The sequence below is a fragment of the Hetaerina americana genome, unplaced genomic scaffold (assembly GCF_022747635.1).
Source record: "Hetaerina americana unplaced genomic scaffold, ioHetAmer1.1.p SCAF_1, whole genome shotgun sequence".
Taxonomy (NCBI): domain Eukaryota; kingdom Metazoa; phylum Arthropoda; class Insecta; order Odonata; family Calopterygidae; genus Hetaerina; species Hetaerina americana.
The window spans coordinates 89,603,099-89,625,380 of record NW_027286069.1 but is presented as its reverse complement, the minus strand read 5'-3'; the positions used below and the strand labels follow the sequence as shown (position 1 = coordinate 89,625,380).

The following is a 22,282-nucleotide window of genomic DNA, read 5'->3' as shown; positions in this document are numbered from 1 at the left end:
TATAAAAACTTAATATTTTGTTCATTCTAAACACCACCTGCCTCCAGCGCAGACGCTTTCTCAAAGCTCGACAGCATATCGACAAATCGCCGCATTTAATCTGCCAGCAATTAATTGGGATAACCGTTGCGTAGGAAAAGTTACAGAAAATTGGGATTCTTGTCGAAACTTAATAAAATATTCGCAATATTCTCGTTAGAACAAAGAGCTAGGACCTCAGTGATTACGGATCGATTTCTTCAGCATTCATATCCTGGAAATTCATAGAACATAATTTTCAGCAATATAACGGATTTTCTCGACACGACGACCATTACTTGTAATTGCAAACATTTATTAAATAATCGATTGTTGTGATAGTTGATCAGCTGGCTGAGTTTGGTGAAATCGGAGATCGACCAATGTGTGTGCAGTTATGGAAAACTAGTCCTAATAAAATCATTTTATCTGTACATTGCTAATGTCTCGATTACAAAATAATATTCACTCCAGGATGAATTCCCAACAAAATTTCCGAAATGTTAGTGGGCTATTCATGTATTCTACTTCTCTTTTAAAATTCTCCCGCCTACCACCTACCATTATATGAGGGTCTCGTATAATGGTCAGTCCTCCAAAGGGTCTACTGGACATTGATTGGCGATCATCGGAAGGAAGGAACGGTATGGAAGAATATGGAATATAGTACCTGTAAACGATATGAACATTATTACTAAATGTTCCCGAAAATAGGATTTTACGCTTTTATCATTTTGTGATTGGCTCTTACCTTTACATTTAGTCATTTTGTGTTTGGCTCTTACCTGATGCATATTTATGTCCAAATCGAATGGGCTGCGCGTGTAAAAACATACAATTCCTTCGACATGCAATCCTTACAAATATTATTTCCCAGGTTTTCCGCTCGTTCGTTTGCCTGGCCACGGGTCATAGGGCACGCATGCATGTGAAAATGGGCACTTCGTAGTAGCGCCACGCACGTGTACTATTTTAGCGCGCACTTTCGACTACGCGACACTTCGTGGGCAAAATTTACTCAGAAATCAAACCTGCTTAGATTGTTTCCATGGAGAAAGAGAGAGAGAGAGAGAGGAATAAGACGAGGATAACGCGTCATGGTATCGATTGAAATGCGCTCTAGTTGGAGAAGGTAATTTTTCGTTCACGCTGACGTTCCATTCCCGATTTGTAATACCTACCTTATGCTAATTCCTGCTCTGTTTCTAATTTCCAATTCCTCCTCCCCCAAAGAACAGCTGAAGAAGAAGAAAACAGACACAACATCAATTCCTGTCCCCTTCCCCGATAGGCAATTTCACCCGAACGGTCGATATGGGTAACCTACAACCATTCGTGCGCGCGAAGCAATCCGAAGTGATTAGCGTAATAATATACTCCGTCCCGACAGCTACTCGATCGATAAAACCCAAACATAGGAGTTGAATGCAGTCGGAAACGCATTTGTTCGGCCCGACTTTGCGGAGATCATCCCGACTTTTTTTCCTGAAATTCGAAAGCATCGATTCATTTTGAAAACAAATCGCCGTTGTCGGGTTAGAAACTACAAATACTAAATAGGTCATGCGTCTCAGAAGAACGCTTTCTTCTTAATAGTAGTAGTATTTAGGGGAGGCGACCGACAGCTGAGGTCATTTGCGCCATTGGGGATGGACGGGAAGGGATGAAGGGGTGGAGAGAAACCCGGCGTCGGCATTAGCCTACTCTTTACGAAAGGCGCCAAGGGGTCCGCAGCTTAACGTCCCATCCGACGGACGGCGTACTCACTCAAAGTGCCCTCCACAAAGTACCTCAAGTAGGGATCGAGATACCACTGAAAAATATTCAACACCGCCGGGATTTGAACCCGGGCCCTCTGAGTGGGAAGCCAGTACGATCTTTCTTCTTTCCCACATGGTTTTCAAATGCCGTCTTCAAATTAATTGATGCAAAAATAAGTCCTGGAGCGAATAGCCTTAGGTGTAATCGCCTACCCTAACAACTACGAAATAAGTCGATAAGGGTGCAGGAAAAAAATATACTAGTTTACGGGCGCAGTTGTTAGCTATCGAACGAAAGATTGGATGTGTGATGGGCTATTCGACTGTGGGCGCAAAGGCATGTGAATAAAACCGAAGTAGAAAAATTATCCACCCTCGTTTGGAAATACTCCTCGGATCCGCCCCTGTTTCTTATTCATGATTTCTCTTTCCTCATCGTAAATAGGTGGTTCTCCATCCCATTAGACACGCTCTCTTGCGGACTATGTTTCCACGAAAGACGGAAGAAAACGTGGAATGTTTTGATGATTTTCAGCGCATAGGAACGAGTCCTATTTCCAAAACCTTAAAAGATTGTGCCACCGCAATTGACTACTCTGCGAAAGCCTTCGGCCATTCTGTATTTTTTAGATAAGTAAACATTAAAGATCGCGATAAATTCGAGTTCACAGTGTGCTGTCACTGTAGGATTCCTCCTCCATGTGCGCTGTCTACTCCAATATAGAAGCCAAAATGGATGATCATGCTACCGCACCGAATGCCCGTAGCTCACATCCATAGTACGTTATTATAGGGCCTCAGTTACTCCATGTAACATAGATCCATTTTAAGCAAGGCGGTGTCTTTGTGTTGCGGACCTCCAAAGCTAATGATCTCAAAGCTTGTCCAAACTCTTCGGATATACTAAGATGATCAGGTTAAATAATTATTGTGGGTAGCATGCAGAAGAATGAAAACTAATTTTTTAGTTTTCAAATTTTTGATTTAACTTATTTCGTTCGAAGAACCTAACTGAATGGGTGAAAACCATAACATTGTTGACTTATGAAGCAACAGGGCGAATCATCTCAGCATTAAATTCTTTTGAACTTGCGTACTTTTAAGTTCGTGGTAGTTCGGTGGATGGAGCGCTGGATAACTGACCAGAGGGTCCGAGTTTGAAACCGGGTGATGCCTTTGGGTACCCCCTTCCCCCTGGTTCAATCAAGCTGCAAATGATTTTTCTGGGATCAGTTGTTCCATGGGAAAGCACAGAAGGTGCAGGAAAAAAAACTCCTGGCTCCCCTTGCCCCTCTGTTAATGGGCGAATCTCAAAACGTCATATCGGACTTGGTATTAGGTGAATTTTGCCCTAATACGTACATATATTATACTACACCTAATATCTACCAAACTAATATTTGGATTCATCAACTGATTTTTGTGTTTGTATATGGTGAACGCACGTTATGAACATATGAGGCGTTACATTAATGAAACTAGGGTTCATCAAACAAATAGCGGATGAATATCCATATGGAAAAGCTAAGAAGTGAGGTGATATTCGGGAGCCGCCGGAAGCGGGAAGTTGTTTATGCATGGATTAAAACTATTGGATAAATGAAAATCATATGTGATGTACTCCAACGAATTCCCAGGCGAAAGGCGTGAGGTAGAGCAGAGGGAAAGCGACCCCAGGAATATTTTCTTTCTCGCTTGATTCGTGACCTCATCAGCAAGTTACATTACATGCGACAATTTGAAAGACCCGATAGTAAAGTGCTTACCCTAATATCTGGTGACCTAAAACCCTCTTCTGCTCGTTATTGTGGGTGCTTGCGAGGTCAGATACAGGTGAAGACATAGGCACTTCACTTATGTCAGATTTATATTTATGGTATCTCTAGAAGTTCCAAGCAGTGGCCACTTAGGCAATAAGTTGGAATTGTAGACTTACATATTGGTAAAACTCGTTGATCTCACTTGAAGTTGTATCCGAAAAGACGGCTCCAGTTAAGTAATCATACGCCAAGCGATAGTCTAAGAAACTGACGAAGTTTTAAACGTGACTTGTTACGAAACCTTTGTTCCATTAAAAATGGTCCATTAAACCTCTTCTAATCCATTAAATTTTCTTTGCTAATCTGTTTAATTCAAATAAAATAAATAGAAAGGCATTAAAGCTAACAATAAACAAATCAGATTGTCATGGTCACGCAGTAAATTAAATAACTATTATTTGAAAACAGATAAAGATGGCATTAAATTTTACGATCAGCAAATCGAGATCTTATGCTAACGCATCAAATAGAATAGATTTTAATTAAATCGCATAGCGTTTCTAGTTTACTGCAAATGCGGAAAATAAGAAAGTGACTGTAGGAAGTCTAACGTCATTGCCAACACTAAATATAATAAACAGTATTTTTGTTGAGTTTACAATTGAAGGATCGTAGTTAACATCGTATAATATATGTAAACAGTTTTGTTGAATGTAATGGTGATTCCTAGCGTGAGGTTGAATGTTCATGAGAATCAGGACATGTATAATCTTTTTGTCGGTAGAACACATCTTAAGCACCAAAACATATAGAGCAAAAACTTTTTAAAGCCTGTAAATCACCGTTTTACGTCGCAGTAGGGGTTATTATTCCCGAAACGTTTATAATGGAGAAAATTGATCTATTTTGCGAGCCCATGAGCTTATGGCGTCGAGGAGGTCGAAGAAAATACTCCCTTTCGTACCCTTTACCCCCTGGGCTGCCCCAACACCCAAACAGCTGTCGACCCGGTCACGCTTTCCTAATTCGGGAGGTGGGATGGGATGTGAGGGAAACATTAAAAAAAATGGCTCGGGTGGAAGAAATTCCACCCGTGCCGTATACTGGGGATTTGGCGCAGATGATTGATGGGGATTAAACGGCAGCGATGACGCAAACTCTTTGGTGCGATGCATCATGTCTTCCCGATCTTGCCGGGTGACGCCCCACAGAGATCCTCCCAGTAAAGCGTTTGCCCTAGTTCATTCAACGTATTTAAAAGTAGGTTTCTATTTGTTATTATCGATAATTTACCAGTGAGGTTAGGTTTTCGGATGGGCACAAGCTACCAAACGTTACAGCTACAATGTCTCTCCTAACAAAACACAACCCAACATCCTACTCTACAGCAAGCCCATCTCTGTGTACTTTTTCCTGCCCTTTCCTCATTTGCCTAACATTCTCGCCTCTATTATAGTCTTCTACATCTTATTTCCAATTAATATACTTTGCCTCCTTAGGATTTTCTAGGTTTCTTTTTATTTACTTACTAAGCATCGAGTGAATTCCCTGTTGTATGCCTTGCATCATTTCTTTCTCCCTAGTTTCTGCCTGAATTCATGCCGTCTTAAGAGCGTAATTATCTCTCTTCCTTCCTCTACTCCGCTTACCCAACATTCTCCCTTCATTCATATCCTTCACCATACCACCGTGAACTAAGTAAAAAAACAAAGACTAGAAACGAAACAATCCTTAGAACAGTAATTATCATTGGAAATTAAATTGACTTTGTACATTCAGATGGAAGTTTCAATACTTTTGGAAGCGATAGAAGCTTTGGTTATAAACATTTTTTTCTTCTGTGAACACATCAACTGTAGTTGCCGTTCAGAGCCTGGAGGTGGCCTCTTCGTTAGCAGATTAGACGAATAAGAGGCCACCTACACTCGTGGTAATTCCAGTGAGTTTTACGATTTTCCCTCCTCTTCTCTGTTTTCAAATAATAAACTCATGTATGTATGTATATATATATGTATATATGTATATATATATATATATATATATATATATATATATATATATATATATATATATACATACACACACACATACACATAAAAATTGTAATATGCACACCGTTTTACTCGAAATACCGTACATCGCAGAGTATCTTTTCTCTTTCGTAGATAAGAAAATGTGGAAATATGTAAAATGTGTGGAAATGTGTGGAAATATGTATGTAAACTACGTATACACTGGGTTCGTAGTAGTCTAGGAATAGTGTTTGAGTGCTAGACAATTGACCGGAGGGCCCGGGCACCCTCGGCCTCACCCAAGTTGTGTGATTTTTCGGATCCTAGAACTTCATGGGAAACCATAGCCTTCATAGGGAAAGGAACTAGCTTCCCCTACCCTGATGTGTGAATTTCACCCTACATTGCGCTTAGCCTAACTCTAAAAGCACCAATCAAATCGAAAAAATAAACACTGTTTTAATACTTTAATGAAAATAGATGCACAAAGAAAGAACGCTCACGAATATATTTGACATTTCGGCGGGCAGCCCGTCATCATCAGAATGCATTTTGAGGCATTAGATGAAATGATACTGTTATATTTACAGCATCATTTCATCTAGTGCACACAATTTTACCCTAAACACGTCTCGAATACTAGAATATCGTTTCTCTTTTCCTGGAGAGCTTCAACTTTTGGCCTTGCACAGAGGACGAGAAACCCAAATATGTCCCTCTTGCGCACAAAGGAAGTACAGTCGAGGGAGGGAAAATAAAATCTCTCCCAGAACGCCTCCGCGTCGGGTGACTAACATGGGGGCAATCGACGGCCATGGTAAAGATTTTCGCTTCGAAGAGTCACTCATTCCGCCTTCGCCGAGAGTGCAAAAGGTGCAAGTTCCTCGTATGAGACTGTGATCTCATCACGTGGGCAAACCTGAAACGAAACAATGGAATAATCTGCGGCGTGATATACCCGTATGCGTTGGTCGTGCGCCGATTTCGAATTCGAATCCTTACGTAATGCTAGTCTCGTACCACAACACTCGTCATATTATCCCCGTCGACTTATTTGACAAAAGATTTCAGGGATCAATGGCTTGAATTTGCACGTTTAAGCAAGGGATAGCAAAATATTTTATCTATTTTATACAGCAATCGATTCCGTTAACTTCCTTACCGTCATTAGTGAATAGACTGGAAGGGTAGTGGCTGTTAAAATTCTTTAGACACCGCTTATTCTATTCATTGCTAAGAGATAAACATTATTTATTAATTAATCAATGATTAATGAATCCGATATTAAATGTGCCCGGAAAAATGTGACAAGAGGGTGACAATGCGTTTCTGGTTTTCACTGGTTAAGCTTCAGTTAGAATGCGCAGCCAGTAAAATGGGATGATCACGAATACAATTTGACTTTCGATTTAGATCGTGTGCAGAGAAAAGGGAGGTGGGTTTGTGAGAGTTTTATGATGAATCTTTTAGTGTATCTAGATTATTAGAGGAAGAGGGTTGGGAAATGACTAATGGAGCCAAGATTAAATTAATCGAATTAAGGAATTATTCAGCACATTTATAAGTACCAAAAATGTAAGCAACAATTAACTCTGACGTTGCGCGTATGATGTGGATTCAACCCCTGCCCCGCACAATAGCGGTGGAATGCCGCTAGCATTCTACTATGTAAGGATTTAGTTCGAGAAATGTGTTGGGCTTATAGGAAGATAAACGATGAAGTCTTAAACAAAATATGACGGGCGGAGAGAGAAAGTTGCTGGATGAACTTCGAAAAGATAAAAATGGGGTGAAGAGAATATTTAGAGATTGCGGTACTGCTGTCGAAGGGCGTGTTAGAAAGGAAAATATTGGTTAAGCTAGGTTGATAAAGGAAGAGAATAGCCATTGTAAAAAGTACAATGAAAATAAAGAACACGTAGGACTGATGAAATAAATAATGAAGGACAAAGAAGAGAAAGGTTGAAGATCGTCCAACGCCTGCCTTTATTAGGTATATTATGTATGCTATAATTTACCTTGCATTAATTGTTCGGAGAGTTATTTTCATTCGCAATGCGTACGTTTCATTTGAGCTTCCTAACCTTTTCTCTCCTTCTCTGCCTGATTTCATGCTGTCCGAAAAGCCTATTATCTTACTTCCTCTACACCGCTTTCCAAGCACCCCCTTGCTATTAAGGTCTTTAACATCTCACTGACACTCAAAAGTCTCCTTCACCCACTTTTTCTGCCTTATTCGGGTTTACCCCAGCAACTTTCTGTATTCGCCACCATATTTAAAACCCCAAAGTTCGTTTCTTTCTCTGTCAAACTTATATTCTCCATTCTTCGCCGTATCCAGATTTCAAAATCCGTCAATACACGCTCTTTCCTCTTGCCTCAAAGACCATGTCTCACATCCGTACGGCCTAACGATCCATTTTACAACCTTTACTAACCGTTTCTTTGTGCATTTGCTTAGGTTACCCGTCATAATGTCAAAACTATGACGTCTATTATCCTCCAAAATCCTAGATATCATCAAAATAGAGTTGCGAGGAATGGAGGCCTAGGGACTAGGCCTGGCAGGAGAGATCTGGTAAAAAATGTAAATAAAATTCGAGAGATTAATGGTAGAACAGATGGATTAAAGATATCATTTTTCCCACGAACGATAAGTGATCATAATAACATTATTCGACCTCGCTAGATCGGGAACGTATTTTGTGTCGAAAGTAGCCTGGTTTCTATTCGCCCCCAGCCACACTCTCTAGTGGTCGCGTAGAGGGTACCATGTATAGTAGGGATACATACGAGGTCTGTCCAATAAATACGCGAACTGAGGCCATAAAAACTTTATTTTGCAAAATTGAGTCTACATCGATTTTTTACCCTTCAAAGTACTCTCCATTCGTTGCTATAAACTTATTCCATCTTCTTTTCCACTTTTTAAAGCACCCTCGACAGTTATACTTTTTCGTTTTCTCGTCGTACCTTGCTTTATTGTGTCCACATCTTCCCAGTGATGTCCCCTCATGACATTTTTGAATTTTGGGAATAGGAAAAAGTCGCAGGGGGCGAGATCTGGCGAATAAGGAGGATGATTAAGAATGGTGATTGAATTTTTCGCCATAAACTGGCGGACAATCAATGCTGAATGTGCAGGTGCATCGCCATGGTGAAGGATCATTCAATCGCCATGAGTCAAATTTGGTCGCACGCGACGCACGCGATATCTCAAACGCTTGAGAACTGTATGGTAGAACTCACCAAGCATTCACTGTTTATCCTTCATGAAGAAATTTATGATGAACAACACCTTCGACATCAAAGAAAACCAGGAGCTTGACTTTGATTTTCGAACGGCTTTTTCTTGATTTTTTGGTTTGATTTAATCCACTTGATACGGATGTTTTCTTCAGAGTATTATCACCGTAAACAGTTCTCAACATTTCAGTAATTTCTTGATAACTTTTACCGCACTACACCAAAACACTTGGTGTTAATTCGTTGATCCGTGATTTCGTCAATTTCTATTTTCGACAATGACAGCAGAAACTAGCATAACTGGGACCATGCGCACAGCTCGACAATACGCCAAGCGCAGACAGCTCATTGGGTCTCTGACAACTAGCGCCGCTAATGGACGGGGCTATAGTCCGCGTCATGGCCGCCAGATTGCACCAGTTCGCGTATTTACACCTCGTAGGTAGGTTAGGGAGAGGGCTATGAGATTGTTAGACGGAAGAGTAGCTATCAAGTAGAGCGTTAGCATTAGAAAGGGAAGAGTGGAATACTTGCGGTCAATCAATCGTCCGATGAAAATACTGTCTACTGCGTAGGATTTCCCACGAAAGCGCCTAGAAAGCGTGATGAATCCCTTACTCCGAAGGGAGAGATGTGATTTCGCACCACTTTTCAATGTATTCTAACGTAAAATTAAGTTCACTTCTCTGACCTTACAATTTGGCGTTTACCTTAAGTGTGAATTATCAATGCACATCGGGTATCGGGTAGGTGCGGTGGGTAGTGTACTGACCTGCCACCTTGAGTGTTCGCATTCTATTTCTGGAGGTGGCTGGAGTTTCCGGGGGAATCTCCGGATCCCTGCTCGAAGAAGTTCCATGCGGAGAGCACTTCAAATTTAGTACGCCGTTCGTCAGATGGGACGTTTAATTTTTTTTCCTCTTGGCTTCTTTCGTTATAAGAATAGACTGATGACGACGTTTCGGGTTTCTCTCTCCACCCAATCCTTATTGGTAATTCCCTGAAAACAATGCTTCCGCTACCAAATTTCCCAGCAATGCCTAATTGCACGGATGACCTCAGCTGTCGTTCGCTTTCCCCAATAATTCTTACCCAATGCGAAGACAATTGCTGGATCAAGTGGCCACGGAAACACCGGGATGATGGGAAAAATTGAATTCCAAGCCATAACTCTTGTTTAAGTCCGTCCACGATCCACCGAAGGCGCCAATCGTCCACTTTCACCGTTCTGTGGAAGATTACCGTCAGTTTTTGCCAAATTTATCCTCCGGTTTCTAAAGAAGCGTGCTCCATTTCGCACGGGGAATGCAAATTAAGTTTTCGCGAGATTTCCTAATGTTCCGGCATGAGCTCTACGATTGCTATGTGCCCGGACATCCGCATTGGTGAAAGTGTAGCTTGTGGAATCGAACTAATTGAACTTCCGTCGTGTTCATTATTAATTAATGTCACGCGACTTGATCGCGGAAATAGTTTGCAAGCGTTACGTCAATGTCATTGTTGGAGCTCCAACAATAGTGGGGACGAGTGTTGTTTCTTCTTCACCCTACCATTGCAGAATGATTTTATTTTCCCACGGATAGTCCAGTGAATAGAGCACGTGGCTACTGACCGGAGAGCCCGGGTCAGATTTCCATTAACTCCTGTGGACATCCTCAGCTCCGTGGTTTTCTAAATAAAAAATTGGTTCAGAAAAATTTGTTTTGTATGTACTTTTATTACTATTTCATCGATCAAATCATTAGCCAGTTCGAAAGTTGGTTGACTGAAGTCCAAAAACATTTCATCTCTTTGTGTTGTTAATTCACTTTCGCTCGGGTCTCGCTTCCTTCTTTCGGGCCTCTTTCTTTGGCCTGCGTATTTGTCCCTTGGTCTTCCACGTGCGATATTTCTTCAAATTTTTTCTTCTGTTCCCAAACCCTCTGGATATTCTTTTTCGTATTGTGCTCCGTAAGGTCTTACATTCCGTATCCTTCTCTACGCTCCCTCGTTTCTTAATCTATCCGTCCGTTTAGGAACTTTAGGAATCTCTCCCAGTACTAGGTTTTGGAGGGCCTTATCACCACACAGTCTGTTTTTTGGATGATCCATATCTCTGTGATGAACCACTTTGACGTGTCCTCGTACTAAGTCAATGTTTTTAACTATTATTATCTTCTTTTAACGCGTGATCCTCTTGGTTTGAGCTATTTATCGTGAGCATGTGTTTCTAATGAATTCGATTTAAAAGGTCAATTCTTTCTCTGGTCATAACATCATATCATGCTTGATCTTTATTCTTTACGTACATATGTTTAGTGTATGCGTGGTAGTCCACATAGTAAAGCGTTCGGAGGGCCCGAGTTCGATTCTGGGTGACGCCTCTGAGCAGGCTCAGCCTCACCCAAGCTGTAGGTTTTTGTTCAGCTGCCAGCTCTTTCTGGCAAATCGAAGGTGGAACTGGCCTTCCTACTCTGTCAATGCGTGGCTCCCCTTTCCACTGTGAGCGTCAATGAGGAGGAAACGGAAGGTATTCCGGGATCTTGTGATAGTTATGTTCGTTAATGGCGTAAAAAATATTTATTAGGATTTTAAAATGACACATTACTCTGTATGGATCCAAAACATACTCTTTGGATAAGCATATATTGGAGGTTTATGAGACGTGGGTGTGGGGAAGAATTGAGAAAATAAGTTTGAAAAAGAGGTAGAATACGACGAAGATCAAAATATTGCGGATTGATATTGCTGGGGTAAGGCCTAGAAAGTACAGGGAAGGAAGTGGTATTTTGAAGGCTGCGGTGGAAGGGAGAACCTTGGGTTAGCGGGTAAGAGGAAGTAAAAGAGAATGGTAGGAAATATGAAGAACTGAAGAAGGTAATAATGTAGGGCAAAGATGAGGAAGTGCAAGCAAGACATAATGCATAAAAAGAACTCATTAAGATCGTTCAAGACAAGGCTATCCAGAACTTGGAAAGCATAGGAAGTCAAGCAGCAATATTAAAGGGCATAAGTTAGGGCAGGGAGAACAGCTCGATTACTTAGGAAATGATTTCACGTCTTGTATATGAACACAGGCATAGTAGTAGCGACATTAAAAGAAGACGTGTAAGGTAAAGACGATTTTAGAAAGATGAGGAAGTTTAGTGCAAGGTAAAAACTTCAAAGAATAGTGAAAAATTTAATAAGTGGTGTAGTTTTGCATGACTCGGAAACTTGGTCATTGAGGCAAGGGGAGAATCGTAAATTTGGTAATATTGAGATATGGGTGGGGAGAAAAATGAAAAATAATGAACAGATAGGAAAACAATCAGGACGCATGTTAAAGGGAAAAGAGAATGTTGTTGGGAAATATTTAACGAAGGCATGGATATTGAATGCAAGACATATTGGGGCAATGTGCGTTGAGCTATAGAGGGATGTACATATGCATATTGATGCAACAATTTCAGAGTGTAAAAATCATTCACCTTGAATGGGATTCGAACCCAGATCCCTCAATATCCGGTCGAGTGCTTTAGCCACTTAAGCTACCGAGGCGTCCCGTTGAACTCTGAAATTAGTTTCTTGTTGAACTAGTTCCTTTAAAATCCCCAAAATTTCAGAGTTTAAGAGGACGCCTCGATAGCTTAAGTGGCTAAGGCACTCGACAGGATATTGAGGGATCTGGGTTCGAATCCCAGTCAAGGCGAATGATTTTTACACTCTGAAATTGTTGCATTGAAATGCACATTAGCGGATGACTCCGTTAAAAGTTACTGTTGCGGAATCTCCCGCAGTTTCTTTGGAATTTGTATGCATATTGAGTAAACGAGGAGGGAGGAAAATATTAATGATATTGAATGGGAAGGAACACAGAGATCTGGTGTTTTCGAGGTTCCCGGGTTTTGACCATCCATCGACCGAATAATTAAAACTATGCGAAGCTGTTTAGAAAATTTTCTTCTCTGTCAAATGGAGACCAAGAAGCCTCTTTCGAAGGCTTCGAACTCATTCCCTCATTCACTCTCACTGCCGGACGATGGCGTAACTATGTATTCGGCGAGCACAGTTTTTCGATCGATAACGTGAAAAAAACACGAAGTAAGTCAATTTTCGTCGCGGCAGAAGAAGAGGGAAGTGATATATAGTGGTACAATAATTGCTATATTCGATATTGTCTATTTGACGACATGAAAGATAGATTTGGACTAATGAGAATATAAACTGTGAAAATAATTTGGTAGGTAATATACGAGATGCGCAGCTTTGGTAGAATCAGGTGACATCAATGCAAATGAAAAACGGAAGGAAAATATATATGCCAAATAACACAAAGGAGTTAGACAACGATGCAACCTCACGCCAGAAATATTCAACGTATAGCCAGAAGAGGTGAATAAAGAAGTACAAACATTGGATATCATAGGATTTTAGGTAAATGGCGAAGATATTAACATGCTCCGGTTCGAAGTTGACATCAAAGTAATTGTAGAAACGCAAGAGAATCTGCAAGCAACTCTGAATGTAGTGGACTAAGTACTTCGGGAATATAAGATCAGCATTGACAAGAGGAAAACTGAAATGTTTGCGTGCGAACTAGGGAATGTAATGAAAAATATCATAATTCGAGGAGTTTGATTTCATTAAGACTTCAGTAAAAATCAGTCATAACCATTTAAAGAAGGCGCTAAGAAAGATGCTCAAGTACCTAAAACGTTAGAGCGAATAAACGTGCGTTTTACATTCGCAATATTAAATTTTGCTAAATCTATCGAAAAACTTAAAATTCCTGTACATTTTGGCAATGAAGATTAATTTTGTTGCATTGGTATAATTGATTTATGATGCTTCGGCAGCCAGGGTCATGTCGCACTTCGTTTAATTCACATCAGTTAAAGAAACTTAAATACAAATTACATTCCTATGTGTGTTTCGCCTATTATGAGACGGTAGATGAAGTTGTCGACAATACGTAGCAACCGTACGTTAATAAAATAAGAATGCGCCTTTACCGAAATGGCGCGTTATTCGCGTTTTTCGGAGCAGCAAAATGTGCTCCCGAAGCGTACGTTCGAAGGCGTGACAGGCCTGACACGGTCTGAAACTACGTACCTTTAATTATACACGGTCGCCTAGCTATAATTCATGAATGGTGGTTTGGAACTAATAGGTCAATTCCCACGATTGCGTTCCGCTGTAGTATTCTATGAGGGAAACATTATGTGAACCCTTGAATTTTCCATAAAAAATTCGTTGTGTTCAATACATTACTTTCTCCGTGAAATTGTACTTTTTATGACCAAAGATAAGTACAGTACTGCTGATTGAAGGTAACTTAATGTATTACCATTTTCTATTTAAAATATTTCTTCGTGCCTCTGCAGGACAAAATGAAGAAATCTTTTCTAAATTATCACCCTCTCCCTAACGAAAATAACGAGCAGGTGCAGGAAATGAGGCTAATATGACGAAAACATTGCAAATGCCAAAAAAACACTAAAATTCCGCTTATGAATGACATTTTTTTAAAATTTCAAGTGAGATACTATGAATCATGAAGATAATTAGGAAATTCAAGCCTTTATTCGTGGAGCGGTTCAAGTCCCACGCTAACGACTTAATTGTTTCGTAATTTCATTGGAAAAATGAAATGGTACCCCTAGGTAATTTGTATCTCGCTAAATATAGTTCTCACATCCTCGCTGTTTTTCAATGGTATTAATGGGTTGGCGTCTCTGTCCTTAGCTGAAAAGAAAGACATGACTCTCCCGCTCTTTTAAATATGCTTCCTTACAGGGCAGAGCCACCGTCATAATTTGAAAAGAGGCCAAAGGGGCCACTTCTAGCGGTTGAATTTTGGTCATTATCTAAAAACATCATCTGCTCTTAATAAATATGCTAAATATAGAATTTCGCGCTGCACAGGTTAATCATTTTTTTGGTTTTATTGCCGGCAAAGAAAACCTATCACTTACAGACATCTCTAAGAAAATGGTCAAAGCGTGTTCAGGAAGCCTCAGATATTTCTCTTAAAATTTCTAAGTTGCACTTTTTCATGGAAGTAATGCATTAAAAATCTTATGCGTAGAAAGAAAAAAATAGAGTAGTCGCGAGGTGAAAGCTTGTCGACTCTTGAAGAACCTGCGAAAAAACGAGACCCCTTGATTAAGCGTGAGGCAAAAAATATAAAGGGGAGATACACGTAAGGAGGTAAGGCAACGGGTGATAAGAACATTAGCAAACAAATTAATACCAGCAATAACACGTCAGTGATGTCCACACCCAGAAATCCTCGTCGATTAGGACGAAGAAATACTGAGGAATGTACTGAGTTGTATAAGAAATTTAAGACGATAAAAAAAATATATATATATATATATATATGCATATATGTATACATATATATATAGAGATACATATATACATACATAATATTCATTATTGATTGACGACTGAAGAGTAACATGAGGTTAACAGCTAAATCATCAGTCGTCCTGAAGGCCAAGGTCCCCAATAACCAAGTTTCTGACCCATACAACACTACGTCCACATTAAGGCTTTCATCGGAAAAACTCTCTTTTTTTCTTTTAGTTGTAACTATTTATTTATAGGTACATTCACAAATCCTAATTGACCCCTACAATGAAATTTCTTCAGTCAAGTTCATCATGAAATTCAAAACCAAAATTAAGTATTTCTTCAACCCGTCGTGATGGTGCAACAGGGGCTGTAATTATTTGAATGGCACCATCTTATCGCATTCTGCGGAATTATCATCCCCGTGAATTAAATTCAATGTATTCATATCGAATGACGGTGGTCGTTTATTAAAGGTGCTGATTTTTTGCATAACGGAGCACTTTACACGCACGGGTTCCTTAACTCGTATCGATTTAAAATTTTACCTCCAATGTCAAATTTAAACGACCGTTTTATGTATTCCTCCGCGTGTGTTTTCGTAGAGGGACATTTCCTCGTTCGAGTGGAATTTGATTGCCTCTTACTCAACGGTAAGCATCGGGTGGTGAAAGTATTTTCCTTTCTTTTCTTCTCTTCGTCACATGCTCTCGCCTTTTTCAAGTCCACTTCGTATGTCAGAAGAGTGGAATGAATGCTTTGTCCGGTCTTTATTTTAGTCACCCTCACTCACCGAGAAGTTTTGTTTCCATACCGCATGAACCATTTGTCTTCCTTGCTAATATTTTTAACCTTCGAAAGTGGCAAAATTTATCCTTCACCTCACAAGCAGGTTTTAAGTTACTCTTTGTGCTGGTACATGCCATGCTGGTACACCATTCCCTGATCATCGGAAAATGATGCAATCTTTAACGTTCCCAGAAGAAGCCACCGGTTGTTTTTTTTTTTTGGTTTTGGTGATGTCGGAGATTTCCAAACAGGGATTTTATGTTTACTCTCAGGATGAAAATGATGTAGCCATGTTTCATATGCAGTGATAAACTTTGAAAAAAAAAACTCATATTCCTGTGACGTCAACTTCAACCGCGAGGAAACATGCACGGGAACGTCCTGTTGTTCGGATACGAGTACGTATTAGCTGTCTCGGTACTCACTCTGCACAAACGCGTCCCATGTGCAGTTTTTCTGTTACTACCGTGTGAATGGGATGGCCAATGAAATTTTCAATATTTCTATTATTGCTCCTCTAGTTTTTCGACGAGCTTTTCTCACAATGGCAGCAGCGGTTTTTTTTCCGCGAGAGTAATGACTTGAACCTCCGGGTCCATCTTCGTTTGAAATTGACTCTCTCCTCTCTATAAGTATTGTAAACCATCTCCTAATCGTGCCATAGAGAAGAACAGACTCTCCATAAGCCTCTTATAGCATAATATATTCGGCTGACGATTTTTTCAAGAGAAGGCAACATTTCAATGCCGCATATTGTTCGTCGCGTTTTACCGCCATCGTTGCCGCACGTAGGCGAACTGAAAATGTTTCAATTTGCAAAGGCTTCCGCTAACCCAGTACTGGAGTCAGAACAATAAAATTTGTACTAGATATACATTACGCATTAAACTAAAAATATGAGTGTAATATATTTGCTCAGAAAAATATGCCAATAAATAATTTATGACAACTCTTTATTTGAGCAGTCATTGTATTTCTTTCGGACATATTTGCTCAATGTGTATTTCTTGAACCCGATGAATCTTCGGAATACACTCATGATATGTCGTATGTGATTATGCACTGAAAGCAGAAATGTAAAAGGGTTATTTTAAGTAACTGCTTACGTTTTCTGTGGAGATACTAGAAGTTTGCCAGAACGAAAGTGTGCAAGTTCTTGGAGGCGCAGTATGACGTATCCGTTCTTACGCATAATATCCACATCAAATGAAATTTTATATTTTGAACTAAGTTCTTACCCTCTCGCATTTGATGTTAACCGACCCTAAAAGTATGTGAAAAGGGACCTCCAGGGCAAGTGTTCGAGAAATTTGTATCCCAGCCTTCATGTTCTTCCAGAAAGAGTTATTCATAAATTTATCCCAACAAATTTTTAACTACAGTTACAATTAATAAGTGAAGGGTTAATGTTTTCATGAAAATATGTTACTGTAGTCATTTCCGTATGCAAGCGTTTCTCCTAACGAGTAACGTACATGTCTACTGAATTGACCAAAGTTTGAATGTAAGAAATTTGAGGAGGTTTTCGTGAAGGAGGAAGGCTAAGTTAAACGTCAAAATAGGAGGGCAAAAACTGGAGTAGGTAGAATATTTTAATTATATTTGAATTGTCTTAAACCAAGATAGTCACATTTTTCAGGACATAATAAGAACTGCGTTAGGCAAAGAAGCTTTCACAATACGGAGGGAATTGATAACAGGGACGTTAAGCAAGGAGGTTAAGAAAAGACTAGTGAAACCTTTGGTGTTTAGCGTGGTCTGGTACTGCTCGGAAATTTGATCGTTGAAGCAAGATGATAGACGGTGATTTGAGACTTTTAAGATGCATATGAGGAAAGGATGAAAAAGGTAAATTGGACCGATAATAAATCCAACTAAGAAGTACCAGGCAAGGTAAGTGGGGGGAGAGGATTCTTGGGAGATATCCAAAGGAGGTAGGAAAGATGGATGCAGAGTATTTCGTGGGAGAAGATTTTATGCAAGCGAGGTGGGGATAGGATAAACACAGGTGTTTTGGACGGAATGAAGGGAGATAGAATGTGTGGAGAATGAAAAAGCGTTTATTGTGGTGTGAGGTGTCATTTTTTGTCTTGTTAAGCGAGACTTAAAAATATATATGGGTGTTAAGTTTGTGGCCATCCAAAAACCTGCATTCAAACGGTAGGTAACCAAATATATTGGATTCGAATTTCGAGCTGATGCTGAACCGTGTTAACTGTCCTGTTTATTTTTTCGTGCCGCTCTGTCTTCTCAGTTGTCAGAACACTTCGAGTTGCCAGAGCTATCGAAGCATAATACTATCGATCTCAACTGTTAATTCGTAAAAACCGATTTCTCTGTTTAAAAGGCGATTTTAAAACTGTGAAATCATTCATTCATGTTCACTAAATACTCGGTTAAACACGCTTTTTTGCTCTAAAAGCCTTTGAATGTAAGAACCTTTGGAAGTCATCCTAAATCATGCAACGGACACTTAGTCTGATTTCTTCGGAAGAAGAAAATCTTCGATTTTCGAAAGTGATACATCGGAGCCCTCAGAACTCCCTTAAACTATAATAATTAACCCGAAGGTTGGGTTGATTGCTGAGGGGAGAGCTCTCCTAGTTCTAAACGCTATACGGCGGGTAAAATTCTCACAACAGGATAATTAGATGGGGGGGGGGCAATTCCTTTTCCTAAGCCACATGTGGTTTTCCAGAAAGATCTGGTATCAAAAAAAAATCACACAGTTTGGGTAATCCCGAGGGAGTCTAGAGGCGTCATCTGGAATCGAATCGGAGATCTCTAGTAAGTAGGTCCAGCTCTCTACCCAGTGGACTACCACATCCAAAATTCACTTCAAACATTGAATTTATGTTGAAAATTAATTGACCGGCTACCATGGAAAAAAACTAATTTCATGTTTTGTAAAAGGAGAAGGAATTTCTAGAATTTCTCGTAGCTTGTAGACATTTGAGGTGTGGGTGTAGAGGAGGATGGAAAAGTTAAAATAGGTCTTCTCTTTCTGTTTATATTTGTATGCTTACATGTTTGTGGTTGCTATTGATTTTTTACTTGGCAACGGCTGTGGTTGTTGCGTGAGAACTAGATGAAATAAGATTACTCTTCCAAGAACTGAATAGAAGGATATACGTTTTGGTGGTTGAAAGTGCTAGCATAAGGAGTATTCGTATTCTATTTAATACGCTGGGTGTTTGATAATTTATGCATATTGTATAAGGATTGGCGGGAACGAGAAGAATTTTAGCTGTGCTTAGTCCTTGGATCCATCAAAAACTTAACTTGAACGGTATGCTAAACTTAATTGATAACTCATAGACAAAAATCATTGATGCGTGCAATTCTCCAAACAGTGGTGCACAGACAGGGTCCCGCTTGAAGCCCGCCATTGTTTTTTGCGCGTACCGCCACCACCAGTGTCGTTTTTTTGTAAAATCTTATGGCATGAGGAATTTCACATAATTTCATTTTTTTGCTTCATTTTAATGAAAAACATTATTTGGATGCCAAAATATAATTAAAAATATCTGTTGACGAGGTATTTTATGCGCTATTAGTGCAATGAAATGAATCAAGTAGCAAGATTCATTTTAATATGCAATAGCAGTTCATATTTTACCGGATTAGGGTAGGTTTTCGATCGATCCTGGCTCTAGACATTACTGCACTCCTAAGGCCTGGCTTACATGGCACAGCATATGCTTAGACCCCATACTACATATTGCAATAATTTTCATTTGCTCTGTATACTTTCTGCCCCCCTTGATTCAATCCAATATGCCTACTCTCTTCCTCCCTCTACTTCGCTTTCCCCTCTTTTTACCCTCTCACAGTCTCCAGCCTTGCATTGCCTCTCAGTGTCTCCTGCATCACGCCTTCTTTCAATTTACCCCAAAAGCCGTCTCTTTTTTCATGCCATGGTTCCTTTTATTCTCTCCATTATCCGTCACACCTCATCGCCAATCTTATTCTCTTGACTCAACGACCAAGTTCTGAGCTACACAACACTACGTTCCGTTTTATTTTGTACTAGTCTTTTCTGTACATGCTTACAGGCCAGTCACGAACTCCCGCCTCTTTGTAAACGCTACTTGAACTAATTCAATTCCTCTTTTGATGTACTTTAAACTGTAATTCTTCTTTAAATGTGCTTTGCAGGGTCTTGTTCAGAAATCGGACGCAATTTTTTGTTGAAATTCTACATATTTTAGCAACTGCAGTAATCAACCCGAAGGTTGGTATGGTAGATGAGGGTAGAGCCTTAGCTTAGTACTGCTTAGCCCGACGGCGTGTTAAATTCACATATCAGGGGAATATGGCTTCCTTTCCCTGTGCCAATTATGGTTACCGAGGAAGATCTGGTACCCGAAAAATTGCACTGCTTGGGTAAATCTGATGGTGCCCAGAGAGATCCGCGGAAATCGAACCCGGGCCCTTCGGTCAGTAGTCCAACGCGCTACTCTCCGGGATACCACGTCTATATATTTTAATATTAGAATTCAAACTTTAAACTACACTACGCATGATGAAGAAATTAATGTCCAGCAGCTTTGCTCGAATAAGTCCTTTCCAGGATAGATAGATGAATAGTCGCCTTTTCTTTGGGGCGAGATTAAGACTGTGGAATCTCTTCTACCTTCTAACCCCTGACTACTACACACTACTGACTGCTAGCATATTGTTGGTGCCACATGAATTTTACACCGATATTAATCTAGAAGGGGTCTCGACGTCCCACATCCTACTTTATTTCCTCGTTTTGCAGGGGCCCACGGTCTTTGGATAGTATTAGGATGCGGCCCGGTCGCTAGCTCACGAGAATTTCAGTGATCTTAAAAGAAAGTGATTTACAATCAAATTCATGACCTTGTAGTCTTGAAGATGAGTAATACCGTTAGTACTTGCCCAACAGATATTATTAACGCCCCAAGATGGATACATTTGTTAATAACATTAAATAACGTTCCTGCTGTTCTATCGAGCACTGTATATATTAAAAAGGCACGGGTATCTTGGAAAAAAACTCCGAAAACCCATTATCCTAGATATATTCTGCTCATATCAGACTTCTGTCGTGAGAAGACAATCGTCAATTTCTGCTGTTAAACCATCTCTGCCTATAGTTTTTGGAGTCTGCGAGAAGGAATAAATATTGAATTCTTGAACACATTTTTTCCAGTCAGCTACCGCCACACCGGCCATTCCGAATGCATCGTTTCAAAAATTAGAAGTAATATGCTGCCGACTCCCAATGTACAGGGAATACTTAATATTCTCCAAATTAATATTTCTGAACTCCATGTATCATTTCTGAGAGGCATAGAAATGCAATAAGATCTTTTATGAAATCACCAATTCTCCTCGTCATCATTAAGTGTCTAACTCATTTCGTGCCCTTGATTACATAGTCTTGAAGTCTGTAGAACACCTTACTCTGATGGGAAAGAATACATCGGCAAGGGTGCATCGAACCTACGGCAAGCGATTGATATTCCGTCTGAGATACGAAAATAAAAAATGAAAATAAGTTAACTGCTCATGTTCAGCACAACACTGCCAGTGAAACGATACGGAAATATACAACTGTTGAGATGCGAAAGTAAACAAAATGTGTGTACCAATACACTGAGCAAGACCCGCTCTGCCCACCCTACCTTCAAAGCGATTCGTAATAGGTGAAGAGTTTGTAGTTCATGTCCCCAAAAACTATTGATTATTTTAGCCTTCCTATTTTTTGAGAATCTTATGACCTTCGTTTTATTATGGTTAAACTCTCCTTCCATATCCATCATACTTATTCTATAATGCGCTAAGTAAATATCGTAACCCTTGATAGATAACTGAAGCATACAATCTACTAATCTAACTGATTTGAAGAGCTTCCCACTCCAGTCTCAGCCCCTTCATTTCTATATTCATTAAAATCCTCCTGATGCCGGTTCGGATAGAAACAAAATGTTCATCACTGTTTTTAAAATATGTATTTTGCGCGACTTGAACGATAAGTACATTCGGCGACTATGCATGTCATACCATAAAAATGTTTCGTGACCGGCTTTGTGCTTCCGAGCGGTCTTCTCGTGAATAATCGGCCGCTCGTAACATTTCGACCATTTTCGTTCTCCCGAGAGTGTCCGTCCCTTTCCCTCCGGTCGCGAGCTCTACGGGCGTCCCTCGATGTACAAGACAATCGAGCGGAGAAGTCTCTCGCAGATACACGAAGTATCCCCCGCACGACACGGAAGCATTTCTTCGACGCTCGCAGGACGGCAAATTCCCATTTCCCCCCTCGCCGGTCACGCTGGAGTACAGAGGGCGCTCGCCGTTCGTCTGGAGGCGAAACTAGAAAGTCCCCAGCGAAACCCCGACAGGAGCAGGA

The 22,282-nt window shown here is 40.1% G+C and overlaps 1 protein-coding gene across 1 annotated transcript in view; it reads left to right on the top strand.

Annotated features, from left to right (window-relative positions):
• LOC139694321 (uncharacterized) overlaps window positions 1-22,282 on the top strand; it is a 90,300-nt gene that overhangs the window by 29,390 nt on the left and 38,628 nt on the right. The window lies entirely within an intron of this gene.